The 8,728-nt window shown below is 48.3% G+C and overlaps 1 protein-coding gene across 1 annotated transcript in view; it reads right to left on the reverse strand.

Annotated features, from left to right (window-relative positions):
• The window catches only part of LOC139760196 (uncharacterized), a 59,223-nt gene extending 56,669 nt beyond the window's left edge, over positions 1 to 2,554 (reverse strand). The window contains exon 1 of the mRNA XM_071683130.1: positions 2,509 to 2,554. The gene's annotated coding sequence lies outside the window, so the exon portion shown is untranslated. The remainder of the gene's footprint in view (positions 1 to 2,508) is intronic.
• Between the last annotated feature and the right edge of the window lie 6,174 nt (positions 2,555 to 8,728).

Genomic DNA, 8,728 nt, shown 5'->3' on the forward strand with positions numbered 1-8,728 from the left:
TAAGGAACACTACGATTGTTGATAGAATAAGAAGTCAAGCCAGCACACTTTCTTATTATGGAAATGCGTTTGGCTGTTCGAAGAACAGCTTTGCAATGATTCCGAGAATAAATGAAAGTAGAGTTGGTTTCAAGGTAAGGGAAGAGTTTCTTGGTTAGTTCACATCATCCCTGATGTGACGAGCATCAAGAGCAGTAGTGATCAAACCACGACTGAGGAAAGTAGTAAGATCTAGATGTGATGTAGGCCTCCATCCAAGGCAAAATAATCTCTGCTACACTGGCATCCTGACCAGAGAATGAATGTCCATCCCAAGGAAAGTACAGCTGCGCAGGATGACCACTGAACTCTCCCAGAGCCAAAGTTGATGTTTCGAGGAGGTGAGGAGGGAGGGATTGTTGCCAGTGGTGGAGTGATGGGGACGATCGGGTCTTCCACATCGTTAAGGACAAGAAGAGAAAATGTCTCGACTCCAGCAGAACGTCCCGGTCAGAGCGTAACCAGTCCTTGTTGTGTTCATTAAATCCCCTGCACAAGGGAACTCAGCCAGTGGATGTTAAGAGATGAAAGCTTCGTGACAAGAGGTCAAATTGTTGAAGAGTTGTGCATAGTTTGTATGAACTGGAGAAATGTGAAGTACTCTGAGAGATCTTGAGCCAGATGGCATCAAAGTTAGAAGACCCAAGATCCAAGAGGTGAGCAATATGTTTTTTTTCTTCTTTTTACTACCTGACGGCACAGACTCCTCCATTACGGCACAGACTCCTCCATTACGGCACAGACTCCTCCATTACGGCACAGACTCCTCCATTACGGCACAGACTCCTCCATTACGGCACAGACTCCTCCATTACGGCACAGAGTCCTCCATTACGGCACAGACTCCTCCATTACGGCACAGACTCCTCCATTACGGCACAGACTCCTCCATTACGGCACAGACTCCTCCATTAGAGCAGAAACGATGCTAGAGAGACAATATTTGGAGATGTAGCAGTGCAGAGGAGAAGCAGCCTGGGACAGGTGAATTTCAGAGAGGACAAACATGAGGGAGGAGGTCAAGAGATGGTGTTAAACAAGGGAAAACGTAGAATTACGACCAAGAATTATGTTGCAGAAATTGATAGAAAAAGGACCAGCTGGAGCTATGGAAGTGAGGTGAACACCCTCCATCTCGTAGAGTGGTGTGGTGGAGACCATGAAAGGCATAGTGATGGATGGGCGGCCGAAGGTCCAGATGTGCTGGGTTCACATGACTGCCCCGGTACACAGGTGTGTTGGGTTCACATGACTGGCCCGGTACACAGGTGTGTTGGGTTCACATGACTGGCCCGGTACACAGGTGTGTTGGGTTCACATGACTGCCCCGGTACACAGGTGTGTTGGGTTCACATGACTGCCCCGGTACACAGGTGTGTTGGGTTCACATGGCTGGCCCGGTACACAGGTGTGTTGGGTTCACATGGCTGGCCCGGTACACAGGTGTGTTGGGTTCACACGACTGCCCCGGTACACAGGTGTGCTGGGTTCACATGACTGCCCCGGTACACAGGTGTGTTGGGTTCACATGACTGCCCCGGTACACAGGTGTGTTGGGTTCACATGACTGCCCCGGTACACAGGTGTGTTGGGTTCACATGGCTGGCCCGGTACACAGGTGTGTTGGGTTCACATGGCTGGCCCGGTACACAGGTGTGTTGGGTTCACATGGCTGGCCCGGTACACAGGTGTGTTGGGTTCACATGGCTGGCCCGGTACACAGGTGTGTTGGGTTCACATGGCTGGCCCGGTACACAGGTGTGTTGGGTTCACACGACTGGCCCGGTACACAGGTGTGTTGGGTTCACATGGCTGTCCCGGTACACAGGTGTGTTGGGTTCACATGACTGGCCCGGTACACAGGTGTGTTGGGTTCACATGGCTGGCCCGGTACACAGGTGTGTTGGGTTCACATGACTGGCCCGGTACACAGGTGTGTTGGGTTCACATGGCTGGCCCGGTACACAGGTGTGTTGGGTTCACATGACTGGCCCGGTACACAGGTGTGTTGGGTTCACATGACTGCCCCGGTACACAGGTGTGTTGGGTTCACATGACTGGCCCGGTACACAGGTGTGTTGGGTTCACATGACTGGCCCGGTACACAGGTGTGTTGGGTTCACATGACTGGCCCGGTACACAGGTGTGTTGGAGTGTGGCAGGGTACCAGGCAATGATAAGGAAAGTGACGGTACCAAGGGATGATGAGGAGACTGAGCCAGGACCCACCTCCCTCACTACCCACCTTAGCCAGGACCCACCTCCCTCACTACCCACCTTAGCCAGGACCCACTTCCCTCACTACCCACCTTAGCCAGGACCCACCTGCCTAACTACCCACCTTAGCCAGGACCCACCTCCCTCACTACCCACCTTAGCCAGGACCCACCTCCCTCACTACCCACCTTAGCCAGGACCCACCTGCCTCACTACCCACCTTAGCCAGGACCCACCTGCCTCACTACCCACCTTGGCCAGCAGCGGGCCTGAGAACCCACCTCCTGTACCACCTACCTTGGCTGGGATGTACTAAGTGTGGGGTGCTGCTGCTGGGGACCACTTTATATACTGGTCCGGCCCGAGCAGTGGGTCAAGGGCAGCTCTCACTTGAGCCTCACTCCTACAATATTGTTGTGTTGATAGAAACCTTCGTTTTCTGTGTTGTGACTAGTGTGTTGTGTGCAGCCTTGATGGACGAGGTCGTCATTAGCCACCTACTCTGGGTGAGATTGCCCCCCCGTATGACAACACAGCTACCTCCTGCCCCGGGAGACATGATAATAACATCTGTATAATAAGAACATGTCAGAAGATGACGCAATATAACGTAATGGCTCTCTGAAGTGTAGATGTTGGGAAATAATATTCATACTAAACCATCACAGTTCCAGAGACTTGCCCAAGTCACTGCTGTTCTACACTCTGATGACCTGTTGTACCACACTCTGGTGACCTGTTGTACCACACTCTGATGACCTGTTGTACCACACTCTGGTGACCTGTTGTACCACACTCTGGTGACCTGTTGTACCACACTCTGGTGACCTGTTGTACCACACTAAGGTGACCTGTTGTACCACACTCTGGTGACCTGTTGTACCACACTCTGGTGACCTGTTGTACCACACTCTGATGACCTGTTGTACCACACTCTGGTGACCTGTTGTACCACACTCTGATGACCTGTTGTACCACACTCTGGTGACCTGTTGTACCACACTCTGGTGACATGTTGTACCACACTCTGGTGACCTGTTGTACCACACTAAGGTGACCTGTTGTACCACACTCTGATGACCTGTTGTACCACACTCTGGTGACCTGTTGTACCACACTCTGATGACCTGTTGTACCACACTCTGGTGACCTGTTGTACCACACTCTGATGACCTGTTGTACCACACTCTGGTGACCTGTTGTACCACACTCTGGTGACCTGTTGTACCACACTAAGGTGACCTGTTGTACCACACTCTGATGACCTGTTGTACCACACTCTGGTGACCTGTTGTACCACACTCTGGTGACCTGTTGTACCACACTCTGGTGACCTGTTGTACCACACTCTGGTGACCTGTTGTACCACACTCTGGTGACCTGTTGTACCACACTAAGGTGACCTGTTGTACCACACTCTGGTGACCTGTTGTACCACACTCCGGTGACCTGTTGTACCACACTCTGATGACCTGTTGTACCACACTCTGGTGACCTGTTGTACCACACTCTGGTGACCTGTTGTACCACACTCCGGTGACCTGTTGTACCACACTCTGGTGACCTGTTGTACCACACTCTGGTGACCTGTTGTACCACACTCTGATGACCTGTTGTACCACACTCTGGTGACCTGTTGTACCACACTCTGATGACCTGTTGTACCACACTCTGGTGACCTGTTGTACCACACTCTGGTGACCTGTTGTACCACACTCTGGTGACCTGTTGTACCACACTCTGGTGACCTGTTGTACCACACTCTGGTGACCTGTTGTACCACACTCTGGTGACCTGTTGTACCACACTCTGGTGACCTGTTGTACCACACTCTGGTGACCTGTTGTACCACACTCTGGTGACCTGTTGTACCACACTCTGGTGACCTGTTGTACCACACTCTGGTGACCTGTTGTACCACACTCTGGTGACCTGTTGTACCACACTCTGGTGACCTGTTGTACCACACTCTGGTGACCTGTTGTACCACACTCTGGTGACCTGTTGTACCACACTCTGGTGACCTGTTGTACCACACTCTGGTGACCTGTTGTACCACACTCTGGTGACCTGTTGTACCACACTCTGGTGACCTGTTGTACCACACTCTGGTGACCTGTTGTACCACACTCTGGTGACCTGTTGTACCACACTCTGGTGACTGTTGTACCACACTCTGGTGACCTGTTGTACCACACTCTGGTGACCTGTTGTACCACACTCTGGTGACCTGTTGTACCACACTCTGGTGACTGTTGTACCACACTCTGGTGACTGTTGTACCACACTCTGGTGACTGTTGTACCACACTCTGGTGACCTGTTGTACCACACTCTGGTGACTGTTGTACCACACTCTGGTGACTGTTGTACCACACTCTGGTGACTGTTGTACCACACTCTGGTGACTGTTGTACCACACTCTGGTGACTGTTGTACCACACTCTGGTGACTGTTGTACCACACTCTGGTGACCTGTTTGTGAGTTGGTGACCTGTTGACCCACACTCTGGTGACTGTTGTACCACACTCTGGTGACTGTTGTACCACACTCTGGTGACTGTTGTACCACACTCTGGTGACTGTTGTACCACACTCTGGTGACTGTTGTACCACACTCTGGTGACCTGTTGTACCACACTCTGGTGATTGTTGTACCACACTCTGGTGACCTTTTGCTGTGGTGACTGTTGTAACACACTCTGGACCTGTTGTACCACACTCTGGTGACTGTTGTACTACACTTTGGTGACTGTTGTACCACACTCTGGTGACTGTTGTACCACACTCTGGTGACTGTTGTACCACCTCTGGTGATGTTGTACCACACTCTGGTGATTGTTGTACCTCACTCTGGAGACCTGTTTTGTACCACTACTCTGGATGACTTGTTGTACAACTATCTGGTGACTGTTGTACCACACTCAGGAGACCTGTTAGTACCACACTCTTGGTGACCTGTTTGTACCTCAAACTCTGGCGACTGTGTACACACTCTGGAGACCTGTTGTACCACACTCTGGTGATCGTTGTACCACACTCTGGTGATTGGTTGTACCACACTCTGGTGACCTAGTTGTACCACACTCAGGTGACTGGTTGTACCCACACTCTGGTGACTGTTGTGCAACTCTCTGGTGCTGTTGTACTACACTCTTGGCGACTGTTGTACCAACCTCTGGTGACTGTTGTAACACACTCTGAGTGACTTGTGTACCACCTCTGGTGACCTCGTTGTACCACATCAGGGAGGACTGTTGTACCAAACTCTGGTGACTGTTGTACCACATCAGGTGACTGTTTGTAGCCACACTCTGGTGACTATTGTACCACACTTTTGTGACTGTTGTACCCCATTCTGGTGGTAGTTGTACAACACTGGCGAATGCTGCACCAAACTCTGGAGAATGTTGGACTACACTCTAGTAACTGTTGTACCACACTCTGGTGACATGTTGTACCACACTCTGGTGACTGTTGTACCACACTCTGGTGACCTGTTGTACCACACTCTTGTGACTGTTGTACCACACTCTGGTTACTGATTTTTCCACATATTGATGATTGTTGTACCACACGCGCAAGACTGTTATATCAGAATTTGGTGATTGTTGTACCAAACTCAGGTGACTGCTATACCTCACTCTAGTGACTGTTGTACCACACTTCTCTGACTGTTGTACCACAATCTGGACACTGCTGTACCAAACTCTTGTGACTGTTGTAATACACTCTGGTGACTGTTGTACCACAATCTGTGGACTGTTGTGTGACACTTAGGTTACTGTTGTACCACACTAGGAAGACTGTTGTACCAAAACCTGGTGACTGTTCTATACATTCCTGCGACTGTTGTACCACACTCTGGCGACCGTTGCACTAAATTTTGGTGACTGTTGTACCACACTTTGGCGACTCTTGTACCACATTCTGATGACTGATGTACATCACTCTGGTGACTGTTATGCCACAGTCGTGTGACTGTTGTACCAAATTTTGGTGACTATTGTACCACTCTTTAGTGACTGTGGTACCACACTCCGGAGACTGTTGTACCACACTCTGATAACTGCTCTAGTACACTCTGGTGACTGTGGTACCACACTCCGGAGACTGTTGTACCACACTCTGGTGACTGCTCTAGTACACTCTGGTGACTGTGGTACCACACTCCGGAGACTGTTGTACCACACTCTGGTAACTGCTCTAGTACACTCTGGTGACTGTTGTAATACATTCTAATGAATGTTGTACCACACTCTGGTGACTGGTGTACCACAATCTGTTAACTGCTGTACCAGAATGTGGTGATTGTTGTACTCACTCGGAAGACAGTTGTACCACACTCTAGTGACTGCTGCAGCACACTCTGGTGACTGTTGTACCACACTCTAGTGACTGCTGCAGCACACTCTGGTGACTGTTGTACCACACTCTAGTGACTGCTGCAGCACACTCTGGTGACTGTTGTACTTCACTCCGGTGACTTTTGTACCACACTCTTGCTTCTTCTGTACAACACCCTGGTGATTGCTGTACCACATCCTCTTTCACAGTTAGTTCTTGATCATGGGGATGTTACTCTCTCCTTCACAGTTACTTCTCGATCTTGGGGATGGAGCTCCCTCCCTCACAATTAGTTCTTGATCATGGGGAGGATTCCCCCTACCTCACAGTTGATTTTTGATCATGGGATGGAACTCCCACCCTCACAGTTGGTTCTTGATCATGGGTATGATAATCCCTCCCTCACACTTACTACTTGATCATGGGGATGGAACTCCCTCCCTCATATTGTTCTTAATTATTTGGATGGAGCTCCCTCCCTCACATTTAGTTCTTAATCATGGGGTTGGAATTCGATCCCTCACAGTTATTTCTTGATCATGGCAATGGAACTCCCTCCCTCCCATTAGTTCCTACTCATGGGATAGAGCTCCCTTCCTCACAGTTAGTTCTTGATCAAGAGGATAATACTCCCTCCCTGAGAGTTTGTTCTTGATCACGGGCATCATTCTCCCTCCCTATAAGTAAGTTGTTGATCATGATGATGATACTCCCTCCCTCACAGTTATTCTTGATTATGGGTATGAACTCCCTCCCTCAGAGTGAGTTCTTGATCATGGGATGGAACTCCCTCCCTCACAGTTAGTTCTTGATCATCGGGATTGAACTCTCTCCCTTACAGTTAGTTCATAACCATGGGGATGATACTCCCTCTCTCACAGTTAGTATTTGATCATGGGGATGATGCTCCCTCCCTCTCAGTTATTTCTTGATCATGGGGATGGAACCCCCTGCCTCACAGTAACTTCTTGATCATGGAGATATGAATCCCTACCTTACAGTTAGTTCTTGATCATGGGATGTTATTCCTTCCCTTACAGTTAATTCTTGTTCATGGGGATGATACTCCCTCCCTCACAGTTATTCTTGACTATGGGTATGAAACTCCCTCCCTCACAGCTAGCTCTTAATCATGGGGATGGAACTCCCACCCTCACAGTTAGTTATTGATCATGGGGATGATTCTCCCTCCCTTCCCGATACTTTTTGATCAGAGGGATGGAACTTGTTCCCTCACAGTTAGTTCATGATCATTTGGATGATAATCCCTCCCTCACAGTTACTTCTTGATCATGGCGATGGAACTCCCTCTCTCCCATTTGCTCCTGATCATGAAATGGAACTCCCACCCTCACATTTAGTTCTTGGTCATGGGTTGGAACTTCCTCCCTCAAAGTTAGTTCGTGATCATGGGGATGATACTCCCTCCTCTAGTTTGTTCTTAATCATTGGGATGGAACTCCCGTCCTCAGTTAGTCTTAATCATGGGAATAATACTTTCTCCCTCACAGTTACTTCTTGATCATGGTGATATATATATATATATATATATATATATATATATATATATATATATATATATATATATATATATATATATATATATATATATATATATATATATATATATATATATATATATATATATATATATATATATATATATATATATATACTTATATATATATATATATATATATATATATATATATATATATATATATATATATATATATCCATGTTTCCATCCGCTGCCAGATCCACTCCCAGGTATCTAAAACACTTTACTTCCTCCAGTTTTTCTCCATTCAAACTCACCTCCCAATTGACTTGACCCTCAACCCTACTGTACCTAATAACCTTGCTCTTATTCACATTTACTCTTAACTTTCTTCTTTCACACACTTTACCAAACTCAGTCACCAGCTTCTGCAGTTTCTCACATGAATCAGCCACCAGCGCTGTATCATCAGCGAACAACAACTGACTCACTTCCCAAGCTCTCTCATCCCCAACAGACTTCATCCTTGCCCCTCTTTCCAAAACTCTTGCATTCACCTCCCTAACAACCCCATCCATAAACAACATGGAAGCGGAAGTGGATCATAGGGTGGGGGAGGGGGCGA

Source organism: Panulirus ornatus, chromosome 35, assembly GCF_036320965.1.
Source record: "Panulirus ornatus isolate Po-2019 chromosome 35, ASM3632096v1, whole genome shotgun sequence".
Lineage (NCBI taxonomy): Eukaryota > Metazoa > Arthropoda > Malacostraca > Decapoda > Palinuridae > Panulirus > Panulirus ornatus.